Genomic DNA, 17657 nt, shown 5'->3' with positions numbered 1-17657 from the left:
GTCTCGTAATAGCAGCAACATTTCTTCAATACCTTCTGGATGGTAATGCTCACCAAATCTGTGGTATCTTTGATAAAGCTACATGTGCCTCCTGCATCACTCTAAATGGCAGGCACCTCATGGACCTTGGCCTTCATTGGTTGGGAACAGGTTTGGCAAATCCAGGTTTTCTAAGCAGGGTCTGGTGAGCACCGCCAGCCAACTGCACTGTAAGCTCTGGGCATTCCTCAGCGACGACTGTGAGGCGCGACAGTGGAATGATGAGCCCAGATAGCAAGGATGTTACAAACCTGTACCTAAAAAACTCATTCTCAAGGCCAGCTGTGTGCTGACAATATGGATAGCTGCTGAGGTGGAACAGTTGCTAGCAGGTAACCCTGTGGAATCTACTGCACCTTAGTTTTTTAAGACTTTACCCAGGTAAGTGGGGACTCTGTCTGGGTGGACCCATGTTTTTCTAGCTGCTACACTCCTAGTGGTTCAGGTTCTTGATTGGGCAGTATTAACCCCAAAGGACCTCATCTGGCAAGTCCATATCAGATGCGTGCCAATACAAGAAAAAGCAGTGGTAGTAACAGTTTACATCCTGTGGTAAATAATCTTTTTGTTGTAATGAAACATGGGGAAGATACTTCTGCAACATTGTAGACTTCCTACATAGGCACTGATAGCCTTTGAGAAACTCACCACACAACTTCAACTTCAATCCCTCAAGAGTCTGTGTAACAGGACACAGGTTGAAACTATGAGGGCTAGACGAGTAAACTTTTAAATGCCAAATCACTTGGTGAGTGTTCCATCATCAGTGAGTTGCACACTGGATTACATTTCTGTAAGTGAGTTACAACATGTGATATCATGGATATATATGTCAAAGAACAGCAACAGGAATGAGAAAGTGAAGGTGTCATCACAGTTAGTAATTACATGAAAAGAGTAAATGGTGAGCTACAGAATATGTGATCTTTTATTCTGACTTCCGATTTACTGAAATTGCAGCTGGAGTTATCCACTCTAGTGATAGGCCTGATGTGTAGCTTGACCATGACAACTTTATGATTTTACTGGTGCTGCTAGAAGCAGAGAAAATCAGCAATTGATGAAAGATATTCGCTTTTCTCTGAGTGCTGCTAACATTAAGCTGCCTCTAAACTTGCCTAGAAGTCGAGTATTAGTATACACAATGTTAAGGGTGGTGGTGCAAGGGCAGTTGATGCTGCCTTCACATCACTACTCCTCTCCCCTCAACAATCATCACTCTACACTTTGCTTTAAGTGCCAATGTTTGGAGCATACCACCACCATTTTCAAAGGTTAAGCAATGTGTGGAAGATGTGGTTCAGCCCAAGAACCAGATACTCAATGTACTGCCCCATGTATGTGTGTCAATTGCTGCCAAAGTTATACAGTTTGGAACAAAGATAAGAAAATTCAAGAATGAAAGTTACGAAATGCATCTCATACTCTTAAAAACACACAGTCACTCACTTTCATGAACTCGTTCACCTCTGAATTTAAGCAGCCCTTAGATAAGACTGTATTGGCTCCCAGAAGTTGACAGCTGAACAGATCACAACAACCTGCAGTTGTAAATGTACCTACAAACTTGCATCACCAATGGAACAATCAAGCTTTCCTACAAGTGAAATAATGGTGGCATCAGAACCAACTGTCAAGAAGAATAACACACCAACATGGCAAACAGAAAAAGATAATAAAAAATGTTTCTGTAAAACAGCCTTATCTCCATCCCCATAATTCAAGGTAAGGATGAAGAAAAACAATAGCCCAAAATATTCTGGCCCAGAACAAAAAATTATTAACTCAGGGATGACCAATTTGTATGTCTCCACATTTTAAGTTATCTCACACCCCTGAGTTATGTAGCCGCATTCACCACAAAATTGACGAACTTGGCATTGAGAGAGCTAAAGGAGGGTGACTATTTTCATAAACAATGTATACCACTCCTCTCTGTCCCTGTAACCACCACCTTACAAGCAGTCACAGTACTGGCACATGTGCATCACAGGTTGAAAATATGTTCCCTCTACCAGTGCCCATATGAAGTGCTATACAAAGAAACTCTCACAGAACTCATAATGCATCTCCTCCAACCATTTCTTCTATATGGGGATTTTAACACATGCAATGTGCTTTGCAGTTCTGCAACCACTCATCCCAGGGGCGGAGCAATCAAGAGCCTCCTAAAGTCATTCCATACATATCTGTTGAATATTTGGCAGAGCATGGGCTTCAGCACTGCAACAGTCGTTCACTGCTATCGATCTCTTGGTATGCTCTCCATCACTCTCCACACATGGCTCAATGGCTCAATGACTCACACTCAAATGCAGGAAGTGTCCTGATATGGATTCACCTGACAGACAGAATGGTGTTCAAAGGAAAGCTGCCACTATGTGTGCTCAGTAGGGCAGACTGGACACTGAAAGCCACTTTGCTGTATTTGAGCACCATGACAGCATCCATGAATGGGTGGATCATATTACCACAATAATCCATCACACTGTTGAAGCATCCATTCCATAGTTTTCAGGCCAGCTAAAAAGGTAGCCTGTCTCTTAGTGGAATGACAAATGCCACTCTGCAATCAGAGCCATGCACGCAGCTCTACGTAAGTTCATGTACTCACCAACAGCACGGAACCTCATGGCCTTTCATGTAACATGGGTGAAATGTTGCCAAATTATTAGAGAGAGCAAGAAGAGATCATGGCAACTGTTCCTGAAAACCAATACCATTCAACTAAAAGTAAAATCATTTGAGAGACCATCAGGAGGATAACTAGGAGAGGTGGCTGCTGTAATGGGGAACAAAAGTCTCCAGACCAACCTGTTAGAAACTGCCCAGACAGCGGTGAAATATTTCAACACAGTTAATACCAATGCCAGTCAGTATCCAGCTATTCAACACTACAGAGAGGCCACTGAGATGGACAGTTGGGACTTCCAAGTGGAACTGGATTCTGTGCTACCTGCAGCTAATGACATGTCAGATGGTCATGATTTGGTCCACTACACCATATTACATCTCACACGGTGATGTAAAGAATGTTTCTTGCTCTTTTTAACTGTATTTGGGCACCAATACACATTTCCAACACCTGGAGAGAAGGAATTTTAATTCCACTTTTAAAACCCAGGAAGGACCGTACATGCTCGAGTAGTTATTATAGTGTTTTCCTCATTAACTGCAGAGGGAAGACCTTGGAAAAGATGGTCAGCCACCACTTGGTTGCATCTTAGCACACAGACAGCTCCTTAGTTGCTGTAAATGTCATTTCAGGAGATATCACTACACCTTTGAAACCTGGTTCTCCTGGAAATTTCTATACAACAAGCTTTTCTGCACAGAAATCAGAAATCATGTAACAGGTACATTTTTTGACACAAATGGCCTATAATAATACTAGGGGGCACAAATCCTTGAATAGCTCTACAAATGGGGATTTCGAGGACCCTTCTTTATACAGTCCTTCCTTTCGTCACATTATTTTAAATACTGAATTGGTGAAGTCCTCTCCAAGAATGTCCTCAAGATAGTTCCTAAGTGTCAATGTCTTTGCCATAGCTATTAGTAGTATAACATTCATAGTTGAAAGTCCTATCCAGCGTACTCTGTTTGTGGACGACTTCTCCTTCTTTTGTTCCCCTCCAGTCTTGCAACAAATCATCTTAGAAGAATGGATAAAGAAGACATGTTTCACTTTATCAACAAAAAGTCTATGTGATCTTTTTAACTGTTGATGTTCTGTTTTTAACTTTTGTGAGTTGAATATGAGGGACATAGTATTCAATTTTGAAGGTTTCTGGGCTGCACATTTGATTTTAAGCTTGCCTGTTTACCACATCTTAGGGGTCTGAAAACCCTGTCCCTAAAAGCAAACAATATTTTAAAATTTCTTAGTCACAATTCATGGTAAAATGTAAATGTCATGTGACTAGGGTCTCCCGTCAGGTAGACCATTCGCCAGGTGCATGTCTTCCGATTTGACGTCACTTCGGTGACTTGCTCATCAAACAAGTCATGGTGAACAGACCAAACCTGTCTGCTACAGTTTTACAGAATGTCAGTGCAATCTTTGCTTGACTATAAGTAGGGTGAAAGGCTCTGTATGACCTTCCTATTTAAAAATGTTGGACATGGTGCACCATGAAGGAATTAGGCTACCCACCAATGCCTCTGCAAAGAGACTAGTTAGCTGTCATTTAACATCAGGTGGTGACTCCCCATGGTGTGACAGCCTATAAGACATTTTTTCACAGACATTTGCTTACCATACCATTGCTCATCCACAAATGGAAACACTTTTTAATCATTGACAATGACCAATGAGATCCTATGAGATTTGTGAAAAGGATTGCCTTTTAAAAATAAGTGTGGCTGATTTTAAAGTTTTATAAATTTACAAAAAGGTTGGAGTAGGTCTCTGTAAATCTCCATCTTGGCTCCTAAAGAGGCCCAGAATTATTCTAGACTAGTTGTACCCAGCCACACTTTGCTTTGACTCTGTCTGCTTAAATGGAAACGAAAAAAAAGAGAGAGCACACTTTTCTAATATGTATGGGTGTTAGATATACATCCTAATCCGCTCCTCTCTCCTGTCTTTCTCCATTGCCCCCACTCTTTCCTTTGTCCATCTCCTCCTCATTGCCCCTCTCTCATTCCATCACCTCCTCCCCCATGTCTCTGACCATCTTCTCCTCACCCGTCTACCCATCTCCTACTGCTCCCCTGCCCCCCCTCGTACATATCCTCATTTCTGTTTTCTATGTCCATTTCCTCCTGCCACTCTATCCATCTCTCTCTCTCTCTCTCTCTATCTCTCTCTCTCTCTCTCTCTCTCTCTCTCTCTCTCTCTCTCGCTCACTCACTCGCTCTCTCTCTCTGATCTTGAGCCTTGTTTGTTGTTATTTCAAATTCAGATTCTGTAGTAATCTAATCATAAATCAATAAGCCATAAATACAACTTTCCTGTTTGCTACTAATATTTCATGTGTCTAAACATTTATTACAGTAATGTGAAAAAATCTGAAGTAAAAAGTAAATCAAAAAGGTACATTTTGAGATTTTCAGTAACAATTTTTTTCAAGGAATGTATTAGAATTCAGTGCTGTGTCAAAATTTCAAAGCAATTGAGCAAGAACTTTGGGAGATAACTGATTTTGAAAAAACCAACATTTACATTTTAATAATGTTCCCACTTTTATTACATACATATCAGATGGCATTCCAGTAGATATTTAAAAACATGTGAGTATTCCAATGCAATGTTGTGTCCAAATTTCAAAGCAATCCACGAAGAACTTTTGGAGATTTGAGATTTTGAAGAAACTAATATTTAGATTTGTACTTATACAGAAACTGTAAATGTTCCTACCGCATTTACTTGAATCCAAGCCGTACTTTTTTTCCAGATTTTGTAATCCAAAACACCGCCCGCTGCTTAGAATCAAGTGAAAAGTAAGCAAAAGTTCTGAAAAATGTGGGTAGGTGCTGCCACAACTAACTTCTGCCGTCGAATATATGTAGCACTACACAGGCATGCTTTGCAGGCACAAAGATAAATACAGGCACCAAAACCTCTGTGTCAGTAAATAACTACAAAGAAAGATAGAAGACAAGCTTTTTTTCCTCTGCCCCGAGTTTCGACCACTGCATTTTCATACATTATCCAATGAAGTAAATAGAAATTCTGTATTGTTCATCCTCAAATGTAGCAGCCTTTCAAATATTCATAGCAACAAAAATAAATTTCTTTACACAGAAATACCAACAATGCACAAGGCTTTAGGAGTTGCACGAGTTGATTTGTTGGGACTCATTAAGATTTCACGTAGCGGCACCTATTGCTTCGTGGAATTTTGTGAAGTGCTTGTTGGTGTTAGTGAAACATAATGAAGCGCTTTCACTATAGTGCCAAATTCAAGAGGAGAGTTATTTCTTTTGCGGAACAAAGCTCTAATCGTGCTGCAGGTCTGTGATACGGGATTGATGAGAGCAACGTCAGGCGATGGCGACTGCAGAGAGACAAATTATTTGAATGTTCAAGTTGCAGCAAAGCATTTAGTGGGCCAAAGTGTGACCGATATCATGCAACAGAAGTGATTTTAAATGAATTTGTTACGGAACAGCGCCAGAAACTCCTGCCTGTGAATGCCGAAATTTTAAAAATTAAGGCGCATGAAATTGCTAGTGAGCAAAAAATCAAAAATTTTAAGGTTAGTTGCAGCTGGATTGATCTGTTTATGAAGCGCTGGGGTTTTTCACTTTGAAGGCGACCTTCAGTTGCACAGAAGCTGCTGAAAAATTATGAAGAAAAACGTGTGGAATTTCAGTGCTTCAAATTAGGTGGCGCACAGAAAAGCAATACCTTCTTAGTCAGATAGGAAATGCTGACCAAACTCCCGTATATTTTGACATGCCGTCAAATTATACGATTGATGCCAAAGGAAAGAAAGACATAAGTGTTCTTACATCAGGGGGTGAAAAACAGCGGATGCCCGTCGTGCTTGCTTGCACAACAGATGGACATAAATTACCCCCATTCATAGTTTTCAAGTGAAAGGCTTTACCGAAATCGGAAGTGTTTCCAAAAACTGTAATTCTATGAGCAGACGAAACTGGATGGTTTTCGGAGGACATGGTGCTGGAATGGATTAGGCATGTGTGGAACCGTTGTCTTGGCACAATGCTTGGTTTACGCAGTCTGTTGGTATTAGATGCGTACGCAGGCCATACAACACCTGCAGTAAAATGAAAATTAGACGAAAGCAAAACGGACTTCAGCAATTCCAGGTGGGATGACGTCAATTCTGCAACCAGTTGATGTCTGTTTGAATAAACTGTTTAAGGACAAGTTTAAGCGCATGTACACAGACTGGCTTTCAAAAAGCGACAGACAACTGACACCAACAGGAGGTGTAAAAACGCGCAAGTTTGTCGCAAGTGTGTCAATGGATTTATGATGCATGGAAGTGTGTTCCAAATCAGATCATGCAATAAGCATTTATTTTCTAAGCGTTGCTACTCTGCATTGCACAGGATAGAAAAGCATGGAAAGCTGCATCACAGACTGCTATGGACTGAACACAACAACAACACACTCTGCATTTGAAGTCATCACTAAAAATCTACTACGAAAATCTGACGGCCAAGACTGTTTGGGATGTAGGTCAATATGGCCACCTCTACATTCTGAATTTTTTCCTACCTGTGACAAGAGATGGTTGTTAATAGTAACTCTTATGAATTGTGAATCACATGCAGTATTCTCATAACCATAAGAATAATACGAATGTAAACATTATGCCATGTATTCTTTTGTGTTTGCTGCTATCTCATTTAAATCCTGTGTGCCTAATAAACTACGAAACTAGAGTGAGATAACAGCAAATGCGGAAGAATATACATATCATGTCATGTTTACATTCATATTATTCTTATGCCGAATAGTGATACAGTCAGAAATGAAGCATGGCAACTGACTAGATTTTTGAATCTAAGATGACTCTAATTTCTGTGCAGAATGTAATGTACTAAAGAGGCGTCTGCAAAGATTTTCAAACGGAGAAAAATTTTCGCTAAACTCTAGTTCAGAACATCTATCCTACGCAGTCTATTATTTGGTTCTTGTTGATCATTATCAAAGAAAGCAGCAGTGTAAGTAACAACAAATAGCAGTGTCTTGCCATTGTTTTGCTAATGAGACAATTCCTCTCTTTTTTTATTGTAAGCAGTGGTAGTTGCGCACAAAAGCAAGCCATGCCGCAAGCGGCGACAGGTTATAAACACTCATTATCAGAATGTGACAAACAGTGCATGATACAGTACAATAATGCATTTTCAGCTTAAAGTGACGTAAACACCTATAACAAAGAGAACGGCACTTATCAGATCAAAGAAAAATAAGCAATCGATTCAAACCAGATGAAGCACGTCGAAAAGGAAGGGTACGTGTATAAATACGGATGGAGCACCTGACGCATAGCAATGGCTACCTGGTAAAGCTTAACTGCTAAGCTTATGACTTGAACCAAACTATTGTAGCTGTATCTTCATCCATTCGACCTACTTTGTGTCTCATGTTACAATGGGCCAACTTTGTTTCGATTTGGATGTGCAGTCTAAAACTTTTCTCTCCCCTTGGATTTCAAGTCTCAAATTTCAGGTGCGGCTTAGATTTGGGAAATTTTTTTTTCCTTGATTTCGAGCTCATTTTTCAGGTGTGGCTTAGATTCGAGTGCAGCTTAGATTTGAGTAAACACGGTAATCGCAAGTCCCTGAAAGTTTTTGACTGAATGCTTTGAAATTTGGACACACCTTTGCATTGGAATGTGTATGCATTTTTATATTACTATTCTATATGCAATATATAATTTTTTATAAATTCAATAACAGGGAAACATTATTATAAAAAATCTTAAAACGTTACACATAAAAAACTTTCTTATCTGCTCCGATTCCCTTAGTGCTTCACAAGCACTGCCACAAATGTGCCCAGCAGAGAAAATGACCCAGTCAACACAAGACAAACTTTCTTGCTTCAACAGCAAGGGAAGCAGACATCATTCTTCTGGGTATCAGGGCACACTGGAATCTGAGGTAACAAGCGTGGGGACCAGGTAGCGAAGGAGACCTACAGGGGACATAAGCCCTGCAGGCTGCCATCTCTCAGCTGAGGCAGAGAGTCATGCAGCTTTGGAGACGGTGTGGCGGGCAGTGAGGTACAACAATGTGATTGGTGAAACAAACCGTGCAACCATACTGTTTCTCACACCATTGACCGGTCTCCAAATAGTGCAATGTCCCCTAACTTGTGGCTTCATATTGCAGCAAGCATAACAAATTATTCTATGCCACATTTTAACTGAATACACCTTGTACTGTGATGAAAGGGCAGAGTCAAATTTAGGTGATGGTCTGCCCACTATTTCACGTGACAATAAGATGAGCATGGTAAAGATTTTAAATTTTTGTGTGGTGTCTGGACTCCATCATATGCTTTTAGGCTCAAGGTTTTAGTGTGTTGCGGAGTAGCTGGCTGGCTCATCTGTTTTATTCCACTGATCAGCCAGCCACAGTTATCTGCTCTTCTATTTTAACTCTTTCCTCTTAATTTCTCTTTTCGTTCTAAACTTTAAAATGGACAAACTGCATGATTTGTGTGTGTGTGTGTGTTTTAGTGCATTTTATTAAGTTTTATTATTCTGCCACTTTCATCCAGAATTGCCTCACAGAATTTTAGTGTGGGTACTAAAGATCTTTCTGCCATGTGCCCAGAACATATTATCATTATCATCATCTACATCTATGTGACTAATCTGCTATGCACAATAAAGTGCCTGGCAGAGGGTTCAATGAACCACATTCAAGCTGTCTCTCTACCATTCCACTCTCGAATGGTGCACGGGAGAAACGAGCACTTAAATTTTTCTGTGTGAGCCCTGATTTCTCTTATTTTATGGTGATGGCCACTTCTCCCTATGTAGGTGGATGCCAACAGAATGTTTACGCAATCGGAGGTGAGAACTGGTGATTAAAATTTCATGAGAATATCACATCACAACGAAAAACGCCTTTGTTTTAATGATTGCCACTCCAATTCACATATCCCCTATCTCCCCTATTTCGCGATAATACAAAACGAGCTGCCCTTCTTTGTACTTTTTCGATGTCATCCGTCAGTCCCACCTGATGCGGATCCCACATCACACAGCAATACTCCAGAATAGGGCGGACAAGCGTGGTGTAAGCAGTCACTTTAGTAGACATGTTGCACCTTCTAAGTGTTCTGCCAATGAATTGCAGTCTTTGGTTTGCTCTACCCACAATACTATCTATGTGATCATTCCAATTTAGGTTATATGTCATTGTAATCCCTAAGTATTTAGTTGAGTTTACAGCCTTCAGATTTGTGTGACTTAGGGCATAATCGAAATTTTGCGTATTTCTTTTAGTACTCATGTGAATAACTTCACACTATTCTTTATTCAGGATCAATTGGCACTTTTCACACCATACAGATATCTCATCTAAATCATTTTGCCATTAATTTTGGTCATTTGATGATTTAACAAGATGGTAAATGAGAGCATCATCCGCAAACAATCCAAGACGGCTGCTCAGATTGTCTCCTATGTCGTTAATATAGATCAGAAACAATATAGGGCCTGTAACACTTCCTTGGGGAATGCCAGAAATTAGTTCTATTTTACTCAATGACTTTCTGTCTGTTACTATGAACTGTGACCTTTCTGACAGGAAATCACGAATCCAGTCACACAACTGAGGCAATATTCCATAGGCACGAAGTTTGATTAGAAGATGATTGTGAGGAACGGTGTCGAAAGCCTTGTGGAAATCTAAAAACATGGAATCAATTTTGACTTCCCCTGTTGATAGCACTCATTACTTCATGAATATAAAGATCTAGTTGTGTTTCACAAGAACGATATTTTCTGATTCCATGCAAACTATGTGTCAATAAATCATTTTCTTTGACGTATTTCATAGTGTTCGAACACAATATATGTTCCAAAATCCTACTGCAAATCAACATTAGTGATATGGGCGTGTAATTCAGTGCACTACTCCTATTTCCCTTTTTGGGTATTGGAGTGACTTGAGCAATTTTCCAGTCTTTAGGTATGAGTCTTAATCTGAGCGAGCGGTTGTACATAATTGCTAAATACTGAGCTATTGCATCCAGCACACTCTGAAAGGAACCTGACTGGTATACAATCTGGACCGGGGGCCTTGCCTTTACTAAGTGATTTAAGCTGCTTTGCTACACCAAGAATATCTACTTCTGTGCTTCTCATCCTGGCAGTTAATCTTGATTAGAATTCAGGAATATTTACTTCATCTTCTTTGGTGAAGGAGTTTCAGAAAACTGTGTTTAATAACTCTGCTGTGATGTCACTGTTGTTAATGTGCAGTGAAGGTATTGATTGCATCTTGCCACTGGTGTGCTTTGTGTATAACCAGAATCTCTTTGGGTTTCTGCCAGATTCTGAGACAGAGTTTCATTGTGGAAATTATTAAAAGCATCTTGCATTAAAGTATGCACTATATTTCAAACTTCTGCAAAACTTTGCCAATCTTGGGGATTTTGTGTTCTTTTAAATTTGGCATGCTTTTTTCATTGCTTCTGCAACAGCGATCTGACGCTTTCTGTGTACCAGGGGGGGATCAGCACCATCACTTATTAATTTGTGTGGTATATATCTCTCAATTGCCATTGACACTATCCCTTTGAAATAATTTCACATCTTTTCTATGCATAGATGATCATCTACGCTTACATCATCATCATTAATGACTTCCCATGATTATCCACTATGAGCTAAAGAAGGAATGGTTTATGTTACCCAACAACTCATCTCTCCTACTCTCCTGTGGCTCACTACAAAGTAATTGCATTTTGTTTGATTTCTTACACATTTATCTTTGCATCTGTATTGCACTATATTTCTTGTTTGGTGACAAACATGTCCTGTTAACTCACAGTACTTATTGTTGATAACAGTAATGCCTGCTTTATTCTTCGCCCTCAAGCTTGCATTCAGCAGTGCTCAGTTTGATCTCAGGTTTGTTTTTCTGGCAGTGATTGTGTTGTGTTAATAGCGAATTCTAGCAGTTTGGGTGTGTTTACTGATAAAGAGTTTGTCGACATGCACATTATGTATGTGTTCCCTGAAAGCAGTGGACAAGTGGCACAGTTAACAGTATGCTGAACTGTACCAATAGCAACGCCACGCAAAGCACCATACTTCTGCACTGTGTTGTAGTTAATGCTGTGTGCTTTGTGTTGTATACTTTAGTAACTGAATATTGCAAGCTTTATCACTGTTGTGAAGGTATTTTCACACAAAGGTAACTTGGGTAATAAACTGAACTAATCATATTTACATTAATACTATGTAATAAGTCATTGGAGGCCACAGCTCTGTTACACCAAAATGCCCACAAAATATTCCAGAACAAACTCTGAAATTCAAGTTCCCTTGTACAAGCTTCATATCCATCAAATAACACTAACAGGTCTGGGAGGCTAATTATAAATGTATAGTATTATTAAATGTGTGCTCACACATGTTAAATAGCATATTATATAACTGATTTCAATAGGATTTAGTAATCTATCTACAATTAAATACTGTTATGCACTGTACTGTGAAACACTTAATCTTCAACATTCATTGGTTTCCAGCAGAGCTCAGTGGTTTTCTTGTATGCCAATGGTATGGTCAGTGCTCGTAGTTGTAGGTTGCCAGCTGAATGAATGTACAGGGTGGAGCAACAGAAAACATGAAGTCAGTACAACCAGTCTTCTACTGAAGCTGGCATTGTTTCTACCTTGTTTTTTTGGACACTTTATTAAGTATATATATGGTTTATATAAAAAATATTGAGCCATTAATCATAGACCTAACTCATGAGAGTAACATTTTAGATTGCTTGGTTACAGCATTGGCCAAAAATTTTGACTCAGTTATGATACAGCACAGAATTAGAGGTCATAAGGCTATTATAATATCACTGATTATGGATGTCAAGATGAATGTAAAAATAGGTAGGAAGATATTTCTGATTAGGAACTGCAATAATAAGAGATTTCAGATTACCTGAGGAGTGAACACCAAACATTCATCTCTGAGGCTGAAAATAGACAAAGTTCAGGACTACTGTACAATGTGCCTTGGACAGATATATGCCACGTAAAGTTGTGAGGGATGGAAAAGACCTACTGTAGTTTGACAGCCAAGTTAAGAAGAATTCCAAAAGCAAAGAGAGCATCAGCCCAGATTTAAAAATAGCCAAAACTGTGTGGTGTAAGCTGTAGCCAGCACACCAGTCAGCAAAGAGGTTGAGAGAAGATTGATAGTAGGCACTGGAGCAAGCTTGCCTAACAAGAGAGAGGCCAAAGACAGACTCACAAGCAATTTGCTGCCAATGCCCTCTTGATTGCAAGTATTTATACCACCACCGCTGACTTGAGGGGTCAGTTCCAGTCAGTCACAGGGTCAGTCGCAATCAACTCAGTTACTAGCTCAGTCACTATTCTAGTTGACATCTCTCAGTTCAGGTCACCAGCTATGAGAGTGTAGTGTTTATAGCAGAACTTATACTTCACCAGCAGTGAGGTTAATGTGGAGTACTACAGAAGAGCTTGTACCACAACACATGGACTTGCTTAAAGATAAGTAGCTTCCCGTTCTTGTGAATAAAGAACCCTGTTAATACATGTGTGCAGCTGTGGTAGGATACCGGCCACCAAACAACATCCTCTCCCTTGCTTCCCCTGGTACAAGACTCTACAGTGGCTGACAATACAACAGTGGAAACAAGGATAATTAGTGCAGATTGAAGTTAATCAACTTGGCCAATGAATTTGCTTGCTTCTCTTGTGTTTTAGATTGCACGGGTGATCATTTTGCTAATTTTTTGTTGTGGTCCTGCATGTATTCCAGGAGTGGAGCCGCAGAACTAATCAAATTTCTCTTTTCAAAGGCTTTGCTTCCTTTTTTGCTATAACGTATTTGTGTAAACCATGGCTACCCACCCTCCCCCACCCCATACCTCAGCCACAGACAACCAATGTGATGGATCTATCACAAATTTTTCAGTTTCAGAACAAAAAATTTCTACCTTGCTGACGACGGTACAACAACTTCTGGCTGCACAAGCTGCATTGGCCACACAACCGCAAAAGATCAACAAACCAGCTCCAAAAGTGCTGCCGACCGGCATACCAACATTCCAGCAATTTAATGACACAAAAGAAGAATGGCTCGAATACCTGACTCAGTTCCAAGCACATTGTCAAGTTCATCACGTTCAAGGTACTGTAAAGCTACAATAATTTCTTTCGATTGCATGGTCCCCAGCGTTCACGTTGATGCAAAAGCTATTTCAAATGGCCTCTCCCAACGAACTCAACTGTGACCAAGTAATCGCTGCATTAACCAAGTACTATGACCAGCAAGTCCAAGTAGCTGCAGCCAGATATCAGTTCTTTCGCTTGCAGGAAAACCCAGAACAGACATACCATCAGTGGTACACGGAATTAACGGGCATGACTAGGACGGGTAAATTTAAGTGTACTTGTGGCAACTTTTACAGTGATTTAATGATAAGGGATGCAATAACATTCAGTGTTCCAGATAGTAGAATATGGGAACAGATCCTTAAGTACACTGATCCATCACTTCTCAAGTATTGCAAGTCTTTGAGCAATATGATTCGGGTGCCATAGCAGCCAATAAGTTTGTTCAGGCCCAAATTTGTCAGGTCGAGTCACCCCTTGCCCGTGACCACCCCAAGCAGCCACAACAATGAGCATGTACACAGCTGTGCAAACAGCCACATAGACATGTAAACAAGCCTGTGAATTTAGTGAAGTCTTGCCCTAGATCTTTTGCTAGCCATAAAAGATGGGATTGCCCATCACATAACACAATGTATTACACATGTGGAAAAAAAGGCCATGTCCAAGCAACTTGTTTGCAACGACACAAAAACGCCAATTTTGCCTGCTCCCAGAAAAAACAGCTTGTGCACAGGCAGTGCACGTTGTTTTCAAAACCTATGACAGGTTCTGACAAAAGTAAGATTAAGGTTGTGCCTTCTTCTCGCCCTAGTGCTGTGCAACAACATTCTAACAAATTATTTGTCTCATTATGCATTGCTGGTCATCGTGTAAACTTTCAGTTAGGCACGGGTGCCTCAGTAACTGTGCTTAATCATGCCACATATGAACAGTTAGGCTCACCATTCCTTTCTAAATCTAGCAAGCACCTCACTGCTTACAACTGACAGGAAATTCCAGTGCTTAGACAGTGTAGTTTGCCTACCACTTACAAATCTCACACCAGGACAGTGAATTTTACTGTGTTGAAATCACAAGACAGTGAGAACATTTTTGGTTTATATGCCTTTGATCTGTATGACTTAGCATTCACAAAAACGTGCTTTCCATATCAGCTTTTGCACCAAAAGACACTGTCGCTAGCTTGCTTAACGAATTTCCTGAACCATTTTCAGAAGGAATGGGAGAAGCTAATAACTTTGTAGTGCATGTTACATTGATTTGTTTGACTTAGCATCCACGAGAATGTGCTTTCGTTATCAGCTTTTGCACCAAAAGACAGTGTCACTAGCTTGCTTAACAAATTTCCTCAACCATTTTCAGAAGGAATGTGAGAAGCTAATAACTTTGTAGTGTATGTTACATTGAAAGACAATGCACAGCCTAAGTTTCTCCAGCCCCCCCCCCCCCCCTATCCAATTGTATTAAGAGATAAAATAACCAGTGAAATGAAAGAACTGCAAGATAATGGTGTAATTTCTCCCATTCAAGCAAGTCAATGGGCAGGCCCTTTCGTGTTGTTGCCTAAGCCTTCTGGTCACATTCGCCAATGTGTTGACTTGAAGTCTACAGTCAACCCACAGATAGTAGTTGACACTTATCTGTTACCTCACCCTGAGGAATTCGTGGACAGGCTTGGTGCACGACATTACTTTTCTAAGATAGATTTGCGTGGTACCTACTTGTAGATTCCTTTGGATGAAGAATTACAGAAAGTGTCTGTTGTAAATACGCACTTAGGACTGTTCAAGTATTTGCATTTGGCCTTCAGCAGTGCTTCCACACCCGCCATTTTTCAACATTACTTGAAACAGCTGACTGCAAAAGGGCCATTTTGTTCAAACTACCTTGACAATATTGTTGTTTCATGTTGTAAACCAGAAGAACACACTGCCAATTTGTGTATTTTTTTTTTTTTTTCAAGTGTTGTCAGAAGCGGAACTCAAGTGTCATCTCAAAAAGTGTGACTTTTTTCAAAGTGACTACAGAACTTCAGTCATACGATAAACAGTCAGGTTCTGCACCCTTGCCAATATCATTTGCTTGCAATACATGACCTACCTGTTCCTCAAAATGTGTCTGAACTGAAGTCAGAACCAGGCAAGATGGCATACCACATTCGGTTTATACCGAATACCACTCAAATCACGGCTCCATTGCATTGCTTGTGTTGCAAAAAATGTGCCTTTTGTTGGGACTATAGATTGTCAAGACGTGTTTCAGAAATTCAAAAATGCTTTGCTAAGTGACAGATGTTTAGTACATTTTGACCCTGCCAAGTCAGTAGTTTTGCAAGTTGACACTTCTTTATACGGAATCGGCGCTGTGCTTTCACACAGAATTGGTGCACGTGACAGACCTATTGCTTTTGTGTCAAAGTTGCTCACTCACACTCAGAGCAGTTATTCACAAATCACTATTGTGTATGGCGTGACAAAATTCCATAACTATTTGTATGGCTGCAAGTTCTATTTAGTGACATATCACAAGCATTTTCAGTCCTTGTTTCATCTGTCTAATCTGGTTCCTACATGCACTGCTCAAAAACGGCAATGCTGGGCTTTGTTACTTTTGCAGTATCAGTATGAAACTGTTTACAGATCTACAGCAAAGCACAGCAATGCAGACGCCCTATATCACCTTCTGATTGGCTCAGGCTTTGATTTTGATGTATCTGCCGCATCTTGTTGCAAATCAATGTGCAGGACTCTGAACTGCTGGAATCTTTTCCCTTGCACTAGCAAAAAATTGCACAGTCCATGGAAACAGACCCATATCTCATTACATTTGCATGTCCTGTTGGCCTTATTCATTGAACAGTATCCAGAATTCAGTTGTGCACCGATATTTTGCACGTCGGCACAACCTTTCGGTTCAACAGGGTTATGATTCTAGTTCAAAACGAAAGTGGACAATCGTGTGTGCTTATTCCCAAAGTGTTGCAAAAGGATGCGTTGCAATTGCTCCACCACACGAAGGACATTGGGGAATTGTTCACACTAAACAGTTAGCGCGTCAGCACTGTGCTTGGCAGGGCACGGATGTCCACATTCAACAGATAACGTCAGTGTCACGCATGTGCAGAAAACCAATCTGCTCTGCCACAGACATTTGAAGCTTGGCCTAAGACTCAATCACCACGGCAACGAATGCACATTGGCTTTGCAGGACCATTCTGGAACACTCGTTGGCTCATAGTGGTAGCCTTTTTTAGCAAGTTTCCATTTGCAGTGCCCATGGCTTCTACCGCATCATGTAACACCATTTAATTGTTGTCTTCCGCATTTCGCACAGAAGGTTTCCCTGAAGTACTTGTCAAGGACAATGAACCACAGTTCACTTCACGTGCTTTGGAACAGTTATGTGAATGAAATAGCATTTGTCATCTAGCAAGTGCTCCATTTCACCCCCAGTCCAATGGAGAAGCAGAATGCTTCGTACGCACTTTTATGCAACAGATGGCCACGCTTCAAACCACCCACACGTGGGAACAGGTGTTGCAACTCTTTCTTGCCTCCCATTGCTCCCACCCACAAGATGGACCATCACTGCCGGAACTTCTGCTTAGCCACTGCCATTGGACGCTACTACACTTACTGCACCCACTGAAGGATGTGCCACCGCCAATGGTCTGCAAGTATCGCTGAGCGCTGCAGATTTTCTTCTTTTCAGGATTTATGGCAACCGTTGGCACTGGGAAAGAGGCATGATCCAGGAACGCATTGACTCTTATATGTACTTGATTGCAGGTCCCGATGGTTTG

General features: G+C 40.5%; 1 protein-coding gene across 8 annotated transcripts in view; it reads right to left on the bottom strand.

Moving 5' to 3' along the window:
- Window positions 1-17657, bottom strand: part of LOC126197937 (peroxisomal acyl-coenzyme A oxidase 3-like) — a 95642-nt gene that overhangs the window by 20006 nt on the left and 57979 nt on the right. The window lies entirely within an intron of this gene.

This window comes from Schistocerca nitens, chromosome 1, assembly GCF_023898315.1.
Source record: "Schistocerca nitens isolate TAMUIC-IGC-003100 chromosome 1, iqSchNite1.1, whole genome shotgun sequence".
NCBI classification, from domain to species: Eukaryota; Metazoa; Arthropoda; class Insecta; order Orthoptera; family Acrididae; genus Schistocerca; species Schistocerca nitens.
Note: the sequence above shows the minus strand (reverse complement) of the source record. Positions and strands in the feature narration are given on the sequence as shown.